The following is a 20539-nucleotide window of genomic DNA, read 5'->3' as shown; positions in this document are numbered from 1 at the left end:
CGTCAATTTTTCTTTTCCATCCACATCTAGGGAGGTTAGCCACAGTGCCATGGGCTTTAAACTTCTTGATGACACTGCGCACGGAAGACACAGGAACATTCAGGTCTTTGGAGATGGACTTGTAGCCTTGAGATAGCTCATGCTTCCTCACAATTTGGTTTCTCAAGTCCTCAGACAGTTCTTTGGTCTTCTTTCTTTTCTCCATGCTCAATGTGGTACACACAAGGACACAGGACAGAGGTTGAGTCAACTTTAATCCATGTTAACTGGCTGCAAGTGTGATTTAGTTATTGTCAACACCTGTTAGGTGCCACAGGTAAGTTACAGGTGCTGTTAATTACACGAATTAGAGAAGCATCACATGATTTTTCAAACAGTGCCAATACTTTTGTCCACCCCCTTTTTTAGGTTTGGTGTGGAATTGTATCCAATTTGGCTTTAGGACAATTCTTTTTGTGTTTTTTCATTGAAGACAAATTAAATGTAGATAATAATACCAAAGAATTTGTGATTGCAATCATTTTCAGGAAGAAACTGAGTATTATCTGACAGAATTGCAGGGGTGCCAATACTTTTGGCCACCACTGTATATAGTATAATGTGCTCCCCATAGGCCTCACTATAGTATAATGCACTCCTCATAGGCAGACTTTATATAGTATAATGCACTCCTCATAGGCCTCTCTATAGTATAATGAACTCCCCTTAGGCCTCCATACAAAATAATGCACTCCCCATAGGCAGACTTTATATAGTATACTGCACCCCATAGGCTTCTATAGTATAATGCACTTACCATATGCATCCCCATATGCGCCAAGTGATGAAGTCATCGCGCCCGGTCAGTGTCTACATCTAATGGACAGGGGACTGATGGAAGAGGGAGCATCGTGCTCTTTCTTCATCATTGAACTTGCGGTGGCAGGTGGGGGGCCCAATGCTGGAACCGGGGGCCCCCGCCCTCCTGCTCAAGGGCCCCATAGTGGCTGCCTGGCAGTGCAAGGACGTCACGTTTCCTTGCTCTGTCCCCAGAGTGTAACTGTATCCGCGAGCTGCGAACGACGACAGTTACACTGCCGTAGTTCTGGATGGGCCCCCTTAGAGCACGGGGCCCGGGGCCACTGTCCCCTCTGCCCCAGTAGTTGTGCTACTGCCTATCATTCATAATTGTGAGAAATCAACAATGTGCATCAAGGGCGCGTAATACTCAAAAAAGCCCACTAGATGGTGTAAAGGAGCATCGTATTAACTGTTTACAGCACAGTGGAAAGACCACATTATGTGATATTATGATATAAGGATATTAATATTGTCATAAATAAGATACATATTAATGATAATATTTGTAGTGACAAATGCAGAAAAGCATGAAATGGAAAATAATTGATGAATTGAATATAATAAAAATATAATAGAAATAATGCATTGAATATAATATAAAGTGTGTAATTTATAAATGCGCCCGTGATGAAAGTTGAAGAGAGAAAAAGAATATATGATTTTTATGTATCCAAACAATCAATGATGCGAGAATGTGAATAAGTGAACACACAGATCAATGTTTATACCCCTCAAAGTGGCAAGATTTCATTACGTTAGATAAGAGTAATATACATATGTGAGTGAGCCCACAATGTAAAAAGTGTACGAAAAACAGGGAGTGAGTTAAAGGGATGGGAAAGAGGGGGGAGGGGGACAGGAGAAAGGGAAGGAGAGATGGATACAATGGCGTAGCGCCAATGGCGGCAGGCCACGCCACCGCTATGGGGCCGTGAGCCACGGGTATCAGTGCACGCACCAGGCCCTCCCTGCACTGGGCCCTCCCTCTGGCCAGCCAGTGCTGCCCCCTCCCTCGCATTCAACTGTATCAACAGATGCCAATACAGTTGAAAGCAATGATGGAGGAGATGCGCTCCAGAGACTGAAGCAGCGGGAGAATGAGGAGCGGTGAATATTGTATTTATGTATTTTTTTTAAGTCAGTGAGTACGTGATGCCCATAATACTGGAGGACTGTGGGCTGCATTTTACTCTATGGAGGGTGCATTTTACCCTATGGGGGTGCATTTTACTCTATTGAGGGTGCATTCTACCCTATGGGGGGTGCATTTTACTCTATGGGGCTGCGCATTTTACCCTATGAGGGACTGCATTTTACCCTGTGGGGGGGGGGGCTACATTTTATCCTGTGGGGGGGCTGCATTTTACCTTGTGGGGAGGGGGTTGCATTTTACCTGTGGAGGACTATGGGGAGTGTATTATAGTGTGTGGAGGACCATGGGGAGTGTATTACACTGTGTAGAGGACCATGGGGAGTGTATTATACTCTGTAGAGTGTAACATACCTGGCGGCGTCCTTGCATAGTGGTCCATCTCCCACTGTGCAAGAGCGCGCACTTGATCTCCTGTCCAGAATGTCTCTCTGGCTTCCCTCCTTGCTGTCTGTTTGTCTGTTTTGGCTGCATAGGGCGACGCCCGCTGAACTTCCTGTTTCTTGTACCTGCTGCGGACACGCCCCTGTTGCACCTTCAGCCTATTGCTGTCCATCTTTGGGTATTTATACCACCTTCTTCCTCAAGATGGCGCCTGAGCATTGTTTCTTGTCAGTTGGCTTTTTGTCTCTGACATGCCAGGTCCTATCCTGTTTTCCTGCCTGTTTTCCAGTTCTGTGTCTGAACTGTGGTCTGTTCTTTCGCCTTCTAGGGGCCGTATTCCTAGATCTGCCTGTCTGTGCCTTGCGGTATCTGTTCCCGTCTGAACAGAGTCCTGTTTGTGTCTCTGCCTTTCGGTATCTGTTCCCGTCTGAACAGAGTCCTGTTTGTGTCTCTGCCTTGCGGTATCTGTTCCCGTCTGAACAGAGTCCTGTTTGTGTTCCTGCCTTGCGGTATCTGTTCCCGTCTGAACAGAGTCCTGTTTGTGTTCCTGCCTTGCTGTCTCTGTTCCCGTTCCTCTGTTCCCTGTTGTCTGTGCCTCGTTTCTACTTTAACCTTGTCTCCCTTTTCCCTCTATGTCTGTTTTCTGCGTCTTTCTGCAGAGTCTGAACCCGCTCCTAAATTCCTTCTCGTCGTCTCTGTACCTCTGTTGTGAATTTAGTGTACGCTCGCTACTTCTATGTAAGTACTGTGCGTGCTTCTGGTTCTGCCTTTCCTTCTCCGTCTGTTCTTTGTGAACAGAGTCCTATCCCCTTGCCTTGTTTACCGCTCTGCGGTGTCCGCTCTGCTCCTGCTTAGCTTGCCGCTCTTGCGGTTTCTGCTCTGCTCCTGCCTTGTTTACCGCTCTGCGGTGTCCGCTCTGCTCCTGCTTAGTTTGCCGCTCTTGCGGTTTCTGCTCTGCTCCTGCCTTGTTTACCGCTCTGCGGTGTCCGCTCTGCTCCTGCTTAGCTTGCCGCTCTTGCGGTTTCTGCTCTGCTCCTGCCTTGTTTACCGCTCTGCGGTGTCCGCTCTGCTCCTGCTTAGCTTGCCGCTCTTGCGGTTTCTGCTCTGCTCCTGCCTTGTTTACCGCTCTGCGGTGTCCGCTCTGCTCCTGCTTAGCTTGCCGCTCTTGCGGTTTCTGCTCTGCTCCTGCCTTGTTTACCGCTCTGCGGTGTCCGCTCTGCTCCTGCTTAGCTTGCCGCTCTTGCGGTTTTCACTCTGCTCTTGCCTTGCTTGCCGCTCCTGCGGTTTCTGCTCTGCTCTTATCTTGCTTACTGCTTCTGCGGTTTCCGCCCTGCCCTGCTTCTGCCCGCTGCTCCGGCAGTCCTGTCCTGCCCTGCTTGTGCTCGCTGCTCCTGCAGCCCCGTCCTGCTCTGTTCTTGCCCACCGCTTCGGGCGTTCCCTCTCTGCTGTGGTTGTCTACCGCATCTGCGGTTCTGTGACCCAGTCTGTACTGGGTCTTAACCTCTCTGTGCTCCAGCCCGTCCTTTCGGCCAGTACCTCCCTGCCTGCATACTCACCTGTATCCACCCATCTGCATACCTGCCGTGTTTGCTTACATCCACCAGTCTGTGCCAGCCTAACCTGCCGGTTCCAGTAATCCCAGTGTGGGTCAACCCCCGTGTCCGGAGTTTGACCTGGAGTAGCACCTGGTCCCTCTGCCCGGTTTCTCCCTGGTGCACTGGCGTCGTATGCCGTCGTGCCACCTTGGTCAGATTGGCCAGATACTTAGTCACGCCCCTCCAGGCACTCTCCGGTCCATGGTCCAGTGGAACCACAACACCCGCACACGCCAGTCAGTCCGGGCGTGTGCATAACATAGAGGACCATGGGGAGTGTATTATACTCTGAAGAGGGCCATGGGGAGTGTATTATACTCTATAGAGGACCACGGGGAGTGTATTATGCTCCATTGAGGACCATGGGAGTATATTACACTCTATTGAGGACCATGGCGAGTGCATTACACTCCATTGAGGACCATGGTGAGTGTATTACACTCCATTGAGGACTATGGCGAGTTTATTACACTCCGTTGAGGACCATGGCGAGTGTATTACACTGTGTGGAGGACCATAGCGAGTGTATTACACTGTGTGGAGGACCGTGGAGAATGTGTTATACTCTGTGGAGGACCATGGGGAGTGTATTATACTCTTTAGAAGACCATGGGGAGTGTATTATACTCCATTGAGGACCATGGGAGTGTATTACACTCCATTGAGGACCATGGGAAGTGTATTATACTGTGTGGAGGACCATGGTGAGTGTATTATACTGTGTGGAGGACCATGGGCAATGTATTATCCTCTGCGAAGGACCATGGGGAGTATATTATACTCCATTGAGGACCATGGGGAGTATATTATATTCCATTGAGGACCATGGGGAGTGTATTATACTCTGTGGAGGACCATGGGGAGTGTATTAAACTCTGTGGGGGACCATGGGATTGTATTATACTCTGTGTAGGGCCATGGGAGTGTATTATACGCTGTGGAGGGCCATGGGGAGTGTATTGTACTCCATGGAGGCCAATGGGGAGTGTATTATACTCTGTAGAAGATCATGGGGAGTATATTAAACTCTGTAGAGAACCGTGGGGAGTGTATTATACTCTGCAGAGGGCCATGGGGAGTGTATTATACTCTGTGTGGGGCCATGGGGAGTGTATTATACTCCATGGGGGGCCGTGGGGAATGTATTATACTCTATTGGGGACCATGTGGAGTGTGTTATACGCTGTGGAGGGTTATGGGGAGTGTATTATACTCTGTGGAGGACCATGGGGAGTGTATTTTATTGTATGAAGGATTATGTTATATTATATGTAGGACTATATGGGGCCCATTATACTATGTGGGGCCATTATAATATTTAGAGAGCTATATGGGGCCATTATACGGTATGCAAGCAATTATACAGTGTGAAGGTTTGTGTGGGGTCCATCATACTGTTTGGAGGGCTAGTGCTGCCCATTATCCATTGTGGGGCTATTATACTGCATAGCGGGCTGTGTGGGGTCACAGTTGGTGATCATACTGTGTTGGGGTCACCATACTTTGCCTTGGGAGTTGAAGTGGGGTACAGTAGGGTCATTATACTGTGCTTATGGAGGCTAGTGTGCAGGAATTCATCATGGAGGTATCATACGGTGTTTGGTGGACACTTTTGTTGACACCATACTTTATGGGGGCAATGAAAGAGGAATCTATGACTTCAGCAGTGGGAAAATTACTATGTAAAGGCTAGAATGTTGTGAGATATGCTCTTCTATGACCCAGACAAATTTATATATTTTTTTATTTTATTTGAAGGGGGAACCAATTAGAACTTCTGCTATGGCGCACCATGATTTCTATGTACGTCCTAGATGGATAAATGGGGGAAGTGGTGAAAGGAAAGACTATGTATATATAAAACACATACAGTGGTGTGAAAAAGTGTTTGCACCCTTCCTGATTACGCATGTTTGTCACACTTAAATGTTTCAGATCACAAAACAAATTTAAATTTTAGACAAAGATAACACAAGTACACATAAAATGCAGTTTTAAATGAAGGTCTTTATTATTATTAAGGGAAAAAGAAATCCAAACCTACAGGGCTCTGTGTGAAAAAATGATTACCCCTAAATATAATAACTGGTTGGGCCACCCTTAGCAGCAACAACTGCAATCAAGCGTTTGCAATAACTGGCAATGAGCCTTTTACAACGCTCTGGAGGAATTTTGGCCCACTCATCTTTGCAAAATTGTTGTAATTCTGCCACATTGGAGAGTTTCCAAGCATGAACCGCCTTTTTAAGGTCACGCCACAGCATCTCAATCGGATTAAGGTCAGGATTTTGTCTAGGCCACTCCAAAGTCTTAATTTTGTTTTACTTAAGCCATTCAGAGGTGGACTTCCTGGTGTGTTTAGGATCAAAGGGAGGGGTGATATCCTGCGTGGGGCATTATATGGGGGTGACATGCTGCATGGGGCATTATATGGGGGGTGACATGCTGCATGGGGCATTATATGGGGGGTGACATGCTGCATGGGGCATTATATGGGGGGGTGACATGCTGCAGGGGGCATTATATGGGGGGATGACATGCTGCATGGGGCATTATATGGGGGGTGACATCCAGCATGGGGCATTATATGGGGGGGGGGTGACATCCTGAATAGGGCATTATAAAGACAGGGGAGTGATATCCTGCATGGGGCATTATATGGGGGGGGTGACATCCTGCATGGGGCATTATAAAGATAGAGGAGTGATATCTTGCATGGGGCATTATATGAGGGGTGACATGCTGCATGGGGCATTATATGGGGGGGTGACATGCTGCATGGGGCATTATATGGGGGGTGACATGCTGCATGGGGCATTATATGGGGGGGTGACATGCTGCATGGGGCATTATACGGGGGGGACAAGTGACATCCTACATGGGGCATTATATGGGGGAATGACATCCTGCATGGGGCATTATATGGGGGGGTGACATCCTGCATGGGGCATTATATGGGGGGGTGACATGCTGCATAGGGCATTATATGGGGGGGGACAAGTGACATCCTACATGGGGCATTATATGGGGGAATGACATCCTGCATGGGGCATTATATGGGGGGTGACATCCTGCATGGGGCATTATATGGGGGGGTGACATGCTGCATGGGGCATTATATGGGGGGGTGACATGCTGCATGGGGCATTATATGGGGGGTGACATGCTGCATGGGGCATTATATGGGGGGTGACATGCTGCATGGGGCATTATATGGGGGGATGACATGCTACATGGGGCATTATATGGGGGGTGACATCCAGCATAGGGCATTATATGGGGGGGTGACATCCTGAATCGGGCATTATAAAGACAGGGGAGTGATATCCTGCATGGGGCATTATATGGGGGGGGGTGACATCCTGCATGGGGCATTATAAAGACAGAGGAGTGATATCTTGCATGGGGCATTATATGGTGGGAGAAAGGGACATCTTGCATGGGGCATTATAAGGGGGAAAAAGCCTGCATGGGGCATTATAAGGGGGAAACAGCCTGCCTATTGAGGACCTATGCTGCCTATTGGGGACATTTACCTGTCTATTGGGGACATTTACCTGGCTATTGAGGACCTATGCTGCCTATTGGGGACATCTACCTGCTTATTGGGGACATTTACCTGCATATTGGGGACCTATGCTGCCTATTGGGGACATTTACCTGCATATTTGGGACCTATGTTGCCTATTGGGGACATTTACCTGCCTATTGGGGACATTTACCTGCCTATTGGGGACCTATGCTGCCTATTGGGGACATTTACCTGCCTATTGGGGACATTTACCTGCATATTGGGGACCTATGCTGCCTATTGGGGACATTTACCTGCCTATTGGGGACCTATGCTGCCTATTGGGGACATTTACCTGCCTATTGGGGACATTTACCTGCCTATTGGGGACCTATGCTGCCTATTAGGGATATTTACCTGCCTATTGGGGACGTATGCTGCCTATTGGGGATATTTACCTGCCTATTGGGGACCTATGCTGCCTATTGGGGACATTTACCTGACTATTGGGGACATTTACCTGCTTATTGGGGACATTTACCTGCCTATTGGGAACCTATGCTGCCTATTGGGGATATTTACCTGCCTATTGGGGACCTATGCTGCCTATTGGGGACATTTACCTGCCTGTTGGGGACCTATGCTGCTTATTGGGGACATTTACCTGCCTATTGGGGACCTATGCTGCCTATTGGGGATATTTACCTGCCTATTGGGGACCTATGCTGCCTATTGGGGACATTTACCTGCCTATTGGGGACCTATGCTGCCTATTGGGGACATTTACCTGCCTATTGGGGACATTTACCTGCCTATTGGGGACCTATGCTGCCTATTGGGGACATTTACCTGCCTATTGGGGACATTAACCTGCCTATTGGGGACCTATGCTGCCTATTAGGGATATTTACCTGCCTATTGGGGACCTATGCTGCCTATTAGGGATATTTACCTGCCTATTGGGGACCTATGCTGCCTATTGGGGACATTTACCTGACTATTGGGGACATTTACCCGCTTATTTGGGACATTTACCTGCCTATTGGGGACCTATGCTGCCTATTGGGGATATTTACCTGCCTATTGGGGACCTATGCTGCTTATTGGGGACATTTACCTGCCTATTGGGGACCTATGCTGCCTATTGGGGATATTTACCCGCGTATTGAAATACCGGTTGATTTAACTTTACTTGTTCTTCATTTTAAATATTGTATTTGTTCCTGTATTGCTTTTTTTTACTTCAAAATAAGATATGTGCAGTGTGCATAGGAATTTGTTCATAGTTTTTTTTAAAAACTATATTCCGGCCCTCCAATGGTCTGAGGGACAGTGAACTGGCCCCCTGTTTAAAAAGTTTGAGGACCCCTGGTTCAGAGGGACAGTGAATTACGATGAGAATGATGTGATGATACATCGCAGTCATTCTCAGAAACTAAAGACACAGTCGGCCAAATGCCTAAACGCTTGGAGACACTAAAATAAGTAGAAAGATGAGTAAATTGCATGCAAGGAGAAAACCTTAAAAATACATTAACCCCTTCACTTGCAGGCCATTTTCCATTTTTGCGCTTTCATATTTTGCTCACCTACTTCCCAAAGCTATACCTTTTTTATTTTTCCATCAATATGGCTGTGTGAAGGCTTATTTTTTTGCAGGATAAGTTGTACTTTTAAACGACACCATTGGTTTTACCATATCCTGTACTGGAAAAATGGAAAAAAAATCCAAGTGCAGTGAAATTACAAAAAAATGCAATTCCACAGTTGTTTTTTGGGGTGTTTTTTTACCATGTTCGCTAAATGCTAAAACTGACCTGCCATTATGATTCTCCAGGACATCACTAGTTCGTAGATACCAAACATGTATAGCATCCTGGCAATGACAACTGGAGGGGTCTCCTGCAGACCCCGGGTTGTCATGCCAACCCATCGACGACCCGCGGTCATGTGAAACAGACACCGATGGGCGGGACTTATGACGTCCGTCCAGAGATTGACAGCGGCATTTAACATGTTAACAACAACGGGTGGATCGCGATTCTACTCACGGCTGTTAGGGGCACATGACAGCTGGAACCCGCGCTGAAGGGAGAAACACGACATGTACCGTACATGTACATGTTGGAAAGGGGTTAAAAATACATAGCTAGATGATGAATGTGGTCAGAGGAAGAGGACAAAACTAATGTTTTCATTGAGTCCCAGGCGGTATTCCGTGTTCAAGGTCCAAATCCATCTGGGCTCCCTCTGTGCCAATATTTGTCTGATGTTTCCACCTCTTATATTAGAGATGATTCTGTTAGTGCCCGTCACATTGAGTCCAGATGAATCACAGTCATGGTGCAGCTTGTAGTGTCTGGGAATGGTTTTCAGACAAGTTGGATCATCCTCATTATTTGTGCATAGATCCTGTTTATATGTTCTCGTACCCTACTAGGACACTACTAGTAATCAGGAGGAAGGAGGCGGCAGCCGCAGCTCTGACTTTCTCTTGATTATGTATACGTCCAAAGGTGGGACAGTGACGCCAGTGCTGATTGGGCACAGAGCTCACATGTCAAAACAACTGAAGTGAACCCCAGGAAAGCGTGTGCTGACACCGCTGGAATGGCGCCAACACCGGAGGTGAGAATAAAGATAAAGATAGTAAAAATATACTTGACATCTCCACATTTGTAAAAGTACAATCTATCAGAAAATGTATTTATTACTTATAGAGCAGTGACCCCAATCTTTCTTACATTGAGAGCCACATTCAGCTCTGCAAGACGGTCGCAATCCACATTCAGACCCCCACATGTCCCCCGAATAGTGACATCTGGCTCCCGCTCCTCCTTGCAGTAGTGACACCCAGAGCTCCCATGACCAGTATAGTGACAGCCAAAGCTTTCCCACAGAAATCACACTGCGGTAGTATACCTATATCCAGGGGTTCCCACCTCAGGGGTTCCCACCACACCCCTATTCAGTATTCTCGCACCATCCAACCCCACCACACTGTGACATCCAGCATCAAGCATCTCCTCTGACTATAAGTATCCTATCTCCAGCTTCCAGATCTGCTCTTCTGTACTGGGCTAATCACAAAAGTCACCATCTGGAGATCTGCTGTTCATAGCTCTTTTCTAGACCTGGTGCTAATGCCACACATCATGGATCTGACTCACCCCCTGGGCCGTGTGTGTGCGTGTGTGGGTTACCCAGAGCCGGGTCTCTGGGGGTTGTAGTCACCGTGGCGGTGACCCGGTCCCGTGGCTCAGGGTGGTCAAACAGTGGCAGTCTTTTATAGGGGTTTTATGGTTCAATATCCGACTACGCCATCCGTGGATTGCGGTCAGGGTGTACCGCCGCTGCGAGGCAGACCGCTGAGGCTGGTGTAGTAAGTGCAGCAAAGGATGGGATAACTCCCCACGGGAAGAGTATAGCCTCAGGGCAGGGAATGTAGATGATGGGAGTGATGGTGCACGGGTAAAGCAGGAACGACTCAGAGTCTTTGCAGTGCAGTTCAGGGTCTTTACTGATGGTATTAAGGCAGACCCTCCCGGGAGTACTGGCTAGCATAAGGGGCCTGGTCAGTCTGTGAACAAACAGGAGTTCCCCTGGCCAGGTGGAGTTGTAGGCCTCCCCGTCTATCTGCACTCTTCCTGGCTACCTTGCTGTAAGCGAGTGGAAGTAGCCCACGTCCCTGAGTGTACCGTGTGGTGCTCACCCGTATGGCTGGTGACTTGGGGCCTCCTGATAGCCCCCACTCTTCGATGGCGGTGCTGGTCCCTTGCTTGTGACTGAGCCTTGGGGCTTCTATGGCCAGTGGACCTGAAATCCCCTGCCGGCGGGTTTCTGCTGCTGGGTGTATATAAGTCCCCACAGCCTCGGACTCCGTTGTCCGGTTCTCGGTGTCTTCTGCCAGGACGAACTCCGCTTAGCTCAAGTCCCTGGTCTTCAGCTCCCGCTCCTACAGAGCTCCTAGCTGTTTCTTTCCCTGTGTCTGGAACAAACTCCAGGCTCTGACTCACTAACCCCGCTCCAGATCCAGTTTATATAGGGCAGGTTCCTCCCCTATCTGGCCTGGGACAGGAGGTGTTGCATGTTTAAGGGCTCCTGACCAGGAAACCTCCCACTTGCTCTCAGACGTAATATTTCTATTACTGTGGTAACCAGACCCCTGGGGTGCCACAGATCCACAAGCCACAAGTGGCTCCCGAGCCGCAGATTGGGGACACCTGCAATAAAGAGAAAAAAATCTAACCTAAAGAATTGTGGCGTTTCGGTTGCAGCAACTCCGTTAGAAAATGCAATAAGCGATCAAAACATAATATCTACCCCGAAATAATATCAATAAATCAAGCCCTCACACAGCTTCATTGACTGAAAATGAAACTTTAACAGCTCTTGGAGAATGGCCACACAATCAAATTTTTTTTTTTACTAACTTCCAATTTTTTTTTTCAATAAATAAAAAAATATGCAAGTTTGGTTTTGTTGTAATCATACAGACAAGGAGAATCATACTGCTAGGACATTTTACTGCACAATGAATGCCATAAAACAAAACACAAAACAGAATAGCTGAATTTTCCAGTATATCACAAGGTAAAATGAATGGTGTCATTCAAAAGTACAACTCAACCTGTAAAAAATACAACCTGAGATGGCTATATCAGCATAAAAATAAAAAAAAAGTTTTGGCTCTTGGAAGAAAATGAGGAAAAAACATAATCACAAAAATGAAAAGGATTACACAGGAAACCCACTGTACTGAACATGGCGCAGGGGAATATAGATGTGTACAGTCATCCTGTATCTTGTACTTATGTGGTCGGGCACTCAGATATTGTATTCTCTCTGTTATATGCATTTACTCAGCACCTGTCTAGCCTTATGTTATGGTCTCACATTTTCACTTTATACTGGTGGCTCTGGAATATGACATATTCTTACATGTTTAAACATATTTTTAATCTCTGTCCAGGAAACAGGGATCCACCGGCTTCCATATAAAGATGGACCTCCAGCCACAGGACGATGGATGGAGTGATGTGACCACCATGATGGCGTCTGCATTGCTAGACTGCTTTAAGAATACTGTCAGTGCCAGGCTCTTTCATCCATTAAATTGGCTGTGTAATGTATAAACTTGATTTCGTTATGAAACGTCCTAAAATATGAGCATCTCCTGTTGTACTGTAGCCTCCGCCACTCCACACTATGGAGCGTATCCTGAGGACTGCTGAGGACCGTGTAAGTGACAGTAACAGAAAACGCACCGGGATGTATCTATGAATTCAGACGATTTATCAGATACAAAACATGCATCAGGTTTTTTTGGGGCATTATCACTAATCTGCACAGAACCAAAACCAAACATACAGTGGGGAATATAAGTATTTGATATTCTGCCAATTTTGCAAGTTTTCCCACCTACAAAGAATGGAGATGTCTGTAATTTTAATCGTATGTACAGTTCAACTGTGAGAGATAGAATCTAAAAAAAATTCCAGAAAATCACATTGTATAATTTTGAAATAATTGACTGCATTTTAATGCATGAAGTAAATATTTGATCATCTACCACCCAGCAAGAATTCTGGCTCTCACAGACCTGTTAGGTTTTCCTTAAGAAGCACTCCTACTCTGCACTCATTACCTATATTAATTGCACCTCTTTAAACTCATTACCTGTGTAAAAGGCACCTGTCCACACACTCAGTCACACTCCAACATGTCCACCATGATGAAGACCAAAGCGCTGTCTAAGGACACCAGGGACAAATTTTAGACCTGCACAAGGCTGGGATGGGCTATAGGACAATAGGTAAGCAGCTTGGTGAGAAGGCAACAACTGTTGGCACAATTATTAGAAAATGGAAGAAACACAAGATGACTGTCAATCTTCCTTGGTCTGCTGCTCCATGCAAGATCTTGTCTAGTGGGGTAAGGATAATTCTGAGAAAGGTCAGGAATCAGCCCAGAACTACACGGAAGGACCTGCTCAATGAACTGAAGAGAGCTGGGACCACAGTCGCCAATGACCATCTGGATGATCCAGTAGAAGCATGGGAGAAGGTCATGTGGTCAGATGAGACCAAAATAGAACTTTTTGGTATCAACTCCACTCGTCGTTTTTGGAGGAAGAAGGATGAGTACAACACTGTCCCAACCGTGAAGGCATGGTGGGGGAAACATGATATTTTGGGGGTGCTTATCTGCAAAGGGGACAGGACGACAGCACCATATTGAAGAAAGGATGGATGGGGTCATGTATCGCGATGATTTTGGCCAATAACTTCCTTCCCTCAGTAAGAGCATTGAGGATGGGTTGTGGCGGGATCTTCCAACATGACAATGACCTGAAACACACAGCCAGGGCAACAAAGGAGTGGCTCCGTAAGAAGCATTTCAAAGTCCTGGAGTGGCCTAGCCAGTCTCCAGACCTGAACAGCTATATGCAAATATCTGTTAGCCATTATCCCAGTTATAGTGGAGCATCGACTGTAAAACACAGGCGAGTTCTGCATATGTACTGTGCGCATATCATAATACAATTACGGCAGTTTCCATTAAAGGGCTTCTTTGGTTAAAAGAAGTTATAATAATATCACATAAGAGGAAGAAATACTGCCACACAATGATTGGACTACATATTCCACCACAAAGTGACCAAATAACACCACATTCAGAAAATAAATACCGCCACACCATGACCAGACCACATATTACCACCACATAGTGATCAGATAATACTTCATACAAGGGAGAAATACCGTCACACCATGACCAGACCACATATTACCATCACATAGTGACCGAGTACTACAATACTGATCATGAATAAAAACCACAATACTAACAACTGTTATTGCCATGTGACAACATATGCAGTAGTGTATAGTGCACAGTATAGTATATAGTGTCAGTGTACAGGTAATACAGGGATCACCAGTTATATTATACACAGGAGCTCTGTATATAGTGTATAGTGTACAGGTAATACAGGGATCACTGGTGACATTATACACATGAGCTCTGCATATAATGTGTAGTGTACACTATACACTATATACAGAGGCTGATTTGTCAGGGGCAACTAATACCCCATCGACTAGTCAAAGCCCTCATTAGCATAGAAAATGAGGACAATATAAATGCTTTTTGTAAACCTCATTTTAACAGAAAAACATTATACAGGGCTGGTTAGACAGGGTATTTACTCATAAATAAGTGAATGCTGCTGAGTTGGAGAGGATGAGGGACCTGACAGGTTTTCTTTAAGTCACTCATCCTGGCCCCCTTTATTTAATAAAATGCCCCATCTCCGCCCCCTAGGTCTCTTGGTCCTGGCTGTGCACCCTAAGTCCCTTGGCCCTGGCTGTGCCCCTATAGTAGGGGCTCAGTCAGGGACCAAGAGGGCAAAGCCAGAGACCTAGGGAGCACAACCAGGGACCTAGGGGGGCAAAGCCAGGGACCAAGGGACCTAAGGGCCTTATGTCAATTAGCCCTGCCTGTGCCTCCTATGCCCATTAGCCTGGCCATAGCATTATGCCACATGCACAGAAAAAAAAAGATCCCTCTTACCTGCCTGTGTTTCCAGTGCCACATGGTATCCTCTTCTTAGATCCTGTGTGCTCATGTTAAAATGGCCACCGACCTAGCAAAGGCTGGCATCATGTGCTGGTGACAGCACTGTCATGCGCCGCCTGCGATGGGCGCACACGTCAGCTGCCACCTCTGCTGGGTTGGCGGTGACAGAGCAATACATTTCAACTGAGTGTGCGTCCGTCTAAGTCCTACTCGAGGACCCGCCAAGGCCCCATGGCCCACTGGAGGATTTTCCGGTGTCTCAGTGGTCCGGTCTGACCCTGCCTGAACCCAATAGAAAATGTTTTGAGGGAGCTGAAATTTAATGTTACCTAGCGATATCCCCGAAACCTGAAAGATCTGGAGAAGATCTGTATGGAGGAGTGGGCCAAAATCCCTGATGCAGTGTGTGCAAACTTGGTCGAGAACTTAACGAAACGTCTCACCTCTGTAATTGCAAACAAAGGTTTCTGTACCAAATATTAAGTTCTGTTTTTCTATTGTGTTAAATATTTATTTAATGCAATGCAATTAAGTAAAATTAAGTAAAAATCATACAATGTGATTTTCTAGATTTTTTTCAAGACTCTGTCTCTCACAGGTGAAGTGTACCTACGATAAAAATTACAGACCTCTCCATTCTTCGTAGGTGGGAAAACTTGCAAAATCGGCAATGTATCAAATACTTATTTTCCCCAGTATATATAGAACCGGAACCCCAGCCTACCCCCAAAATAAATGGAAGTGCCCCCCCCCACTCCTACCCCAGCATATATTGCTCATGTCATCTAAGTGATGTCTGATCTTTCTAGCTCTTCGGGAACCTGCACAGGACAGAGATCACCCTGGAGGAGGTAAGAGCCTCACATCTACATGATAAGACATTCCTCACAGGAGCAGGGGAACATCAGCTCACACTGAGGCCGGGTTCACAGAAGTGTGTGCAAAGTCATCCAGGCTCATAGACTTGAACTGGTCCTTGTGCTGTCTGTATGCTATTAGTTTTGCATACGGGCATTTAATATGTTTGTCTGAATGAGCCCCAAGACTAAGTTCATACAAGAGTATACAAAATAAAATCGTCCAATTTTCATCCAGAAAAACAGACGCTTTTTATCTCAATATTCCTCTGTATGGGATTTATTTTTATACTTCAGCAGTTTTGAGAATTTACAACACTAAATACAGTTTCCTATGTTAAAGGATTGTTTGTATCCATAAAAATCTAGAAAGTTTATATTAGCGGTACTGCCAATACACAAGAGGATCTACCTTATACACACTAAAAAAGTATAGACACAAAAACAGCAAGAGAAAGGGGTGTGCATATAAAGGGATCACCACAATATGGTAACTTAAATAACTTTATTATACATAATAAACAACATGCAAAAACAGAGCACTGAAAAACAATTCAAAAGCCCCATGGCGACAAAAAAAGACAGAGAACAACCTGGTATGGTTGTAGTGGTCCCTAACAAGACCATTATTGTGTTAGTTCAATACCATATATAGGGGAAAACTGTTACATCACTATAATTAAAGTGCAAGATGGAATGTGTTCCTAAGTGATACAAGCAGAATATCACAAGTACAATAACCATAAATAATGTATTTGTGCTAAAAAGAGAATCTTTTCAACAAGCAATGCCAGTGAAGGCACTATATATGATACAGGAACACAATCCAATATAGATAATTAAACCATGCGCAAGTAAAAAGAGGCAGCATATACTCAGCACTCCATGAATGTTACCCCTATAAACACAAAGCATGGGAGGGAAGAGAGCCCCCACGTGTAATCGACACAAAGTGTCTTCCTCAGGGGAGAATGACCATCATACAAATATCCATAAAAATCTTACCCCATATGGATGATTCGTTTGGGATTCATTTTTTTTGCGCAGCCATAGACTGGAATAGGTGAGTCTCATCCGCCCTACGGAAGACACTAATGCACGCTGAGATGTTTTTCAAGTGGAGATTCGGTTCATGAAAAAAACAAATGAAAAAAACGCTCCTATCACCTAATTGAATCACATTGGTCCTTGTGCCGTCCGTGTGATTGCGTTTTTTTCACAGACTGTACTCAGACCGATAATAAAATTGTGTGAAAATGGCCTTATGTTCAGAGGCTCTGATGTTTTGTCAGAGCGCTCTGCTATTTTTGCTGTCAAAATGGCAGAAACGATGCAGATCTGGACAAATCCTTAACCCTCTGTAAGAAAAGCAGTAATTTTCCCGATCACACCAAGATTGATGAGGAATTTGGCACAGATATATGATAACGTATAATGTGCAGTGGGAGGGCAGATACATACTGTATAAATGTTACCTGATTTTTAACAGAATCCACATGAGTCGAGCTCTTTTAGATCTGTTACTTGAAAACAGATAAGTAACTAATAATATTTTTCTCATTGCAACAGATAAGAAACTATGGATTACTGATCACCGAATACCATGTAAGCGATATGAGCAGATCATATCATTAAAGTGTATTCCAACTGTACAGCAGAGATATAAGTATTCAGGGGGAAATGTACCATAACAAGTGGTTTATACACCAGTCCTGATCCAATGCTGGAGTAAGGTGTATCAAATTCATCTTTCAGCTGCCTATGCGTTAGAGTAAGAAATATACTGGAGGGAAGTTGGAAAATTCTGCGCAAAAATTTGTGACTTTTCTACCCCAGTTTTCTGATAAAAAGAGCTTAATGAATTGGCCCCATAATGTCATATGTCACTTATAAGGATCTATTATGAAAATAAAACAGTATACTATGTTGTGTACATTTATTGCAGGATGTATTTGTATAGAATATAATAGGTTAAGTTATTGTATATAATAAAAAAGGTATGCCAAAAATACTTCCCAGAAATGTGCCAAATGGACAAAAGCGCTGGAAACTTTCCTGGCTCATATGCTGCAATTGCAATTTAGAAAACATCCTTAGACAGAACAGATGTACAGCCGCTTATTCCTGTCCATCAGATAAATGTCTATGTATGACCAAGAAAAAAGAATATATTATCAGAATCACTTTATTTTTTCTGCAGATATTTACTCTGAAACCTCAAACCTTTAAATGCCTTTATATACATTTAACTAAAATCAGCAGAATCTGCCAATATCGTGCATGTGTATATGGGGCCCATCCGACCCTCTCTTGACAGATGAGGTTGGAGGAGAGAAGGGTCTGGCCTGTTGGATTTCCAATGACTAATACTTTTATTCTCTGGGAGATAAGCTGCTGTCACGTAAATTTGGTAGCAGCTCTCTCATAGACAACACAAAAGCGCTTGATCAAGGGCTCCAGTGTATGGGGGGTCAAGAGGGATATCTATTGGCCAAAAGCTCATTCAATTGACAGCTATGTGTAATAAATGCTAATTTTCTACTTACCTCAGAGCAACAAAACAAAAGCCATACTGTAGTAATATACCTAGAATTTCTGGTTGCAAGCTCTTGATTAAAATTACCGTTCCGGCATCCATGGAAATAAAACATCTTCAGCTTTTATCTAGAATGTTATTATTAAATCCATAACAAACCATATAATCTTTCACTAGCGCGTTTCACACAAACAAATTGTTCTTAGTCAAAGTTCACATTAACTGAAGTCACACTGCAATACATACTAACTGCTACCAATCACAAGGAAGGAGAAAAAACACCAAAATCACAGGAGAATAAGTGTGAAGGCCGTGAGTGCTGTCAGATCTGCTGTGTTCACGTTTAATCAGCAGAAATATTGTATATGTGGTCAGTTAATGAGGATGAAATCATTATTATTCACTTAGGTCACTCCGCTCCGTGTCGTGTACAAAAAGTAATATTCTGAAAAAAAGCAAAATTGCAGCGTATTAAGCAACTGATGAAAAGGACACAAAATTATATATATATTTGGGTGTCTACAATTTTTGGCACATGAAAACACCAATAATATAGTGCAGATCTGATTTTCCTCTTTTCTTCTATAAGGATCAGGATGCAGGTGGATATGACGAAGATGACGGGGTAAGAGCCGCACTGGCACCATAGTCTATATAAGTGCTCCTTTACCTATAGTCCTGCTGGCATCTCTAAACAATCACTCATAGTATGCAATAATTTGAGGAATTAATAAAATGACTGAAATTAAAGGGGTTGTTTAGCCCAGGTGTAATTTATTCTGACGAATCCGAACATTAATGTTCTACTGACTTGACCACTTGTATGTAAATCACATACTTTTGGTCACATGATAACTGCTCTAACCAGCAGGCTTAGCCGAATACTGACAGTGTGTTAGGATACAATGCTTTATGAAAATTCCACCAAGGCTACACAAGCCCTTTACAGTATCAAAAAATAAATACAAACAAACTAATTCTTACCTGTTGTATTGCAGCCTATCTACATGAACCTGGATCAAGGCATCAGGATCCCAGAGGAAGACGTAAGTGATGTAGTGATGATCCAGTGTGTATCTGAACTGAAAGGACATGATTTACATTAGCATCATGTAGAGGAAAAAAAAACTGGAAATGTCCTTATATTTGATTATAGTAGTTATATACAGATCCCCGTCACTATACGCAGCATTTATACCTACACCCAGTTGGTTAGTTATATATCAGTATCTCCCCCATCTCTCAGCTGATGCACTTCTTAGTCTCTTGGATTATTACACATACAGAACGGCTCCAGGTCACAGGCTCGGATTCATCATTGCCTTTGTGCCTGTTTTTTGTCTTGTTTTGTGTGTTTAGTGCCTTTTTTGTTTGCAGCGCCACCTAATTCAATATTTTATTTGCGCCTTTTTTGAAGTCTGTATTATATGTGCTTGCCTGTTTTTTGTTTTTGTTTTCCCATTTGTGGGCAGAGTCTAGTACTTCCAGATGTTTTATGCTGATTCATCAATTGAAACCCTTTCAAAATTTGCCACAACCTTACTCCAGTCCAACCCTGCTGTACTTTTGAGTAAACCAGTATTGGGGTCATTTTTTACTTTATGCCAATTTCATTACTCTTGTGCACCATTTTGATGAATTTGGCACCAAAAAAGGAAACTAATACCACAAGACAAAAATGTAAAGTGACTTAACAAAAAAACATATGGTGAATTGTGGCCATGATATTTAGTTTTACTTCATTGTATTTTTAGGAACCAGAGACAAAACTTATTCCAGAAGAAGACATCAATGCTATAGTGGAAGAAGAACTTGTCTCAGAAGAAAGCAGCACAAGAACAGAGGAGGAGGAGGAAACCACCTGCTGCGCCTGGCCCCGCATTCCCGCAAGAAGGATAATGAGAAGAGCAAGGGCCAGGATTGCCTCCTTCATAAACACTTTGTTCAGATAAGGATAAGTATTAGTAAAAAAAAAAGTATAGGTAAAAAATAATACATATAGATAAAAAGATGAGAATAAGTAATAAATGATAAGTATATTTAAAATTCAATAAAAAAGGATATATAGGTAGAAAGGGATAAGGA

The sequence above is a fragment of the Phyllobates terribilis genome, unplaced genomic scaffold (assembly GCF_046119375.1).
Source record: "Phyllobates terribilis strain yellow unplaced genomic scaffold, ASM4611937v1 Scaffold_5__5_contigs__length_657084704, whole genome shotgun sequence".
NCBI lineage: Eukaryota > Metazoa > Chordata > Amphibia > Anura > Dendrobatidae > Phyllobates > Phyllobates terribilis.
This window is presented reverse-complemented; position numbering follows the sequence as displayed.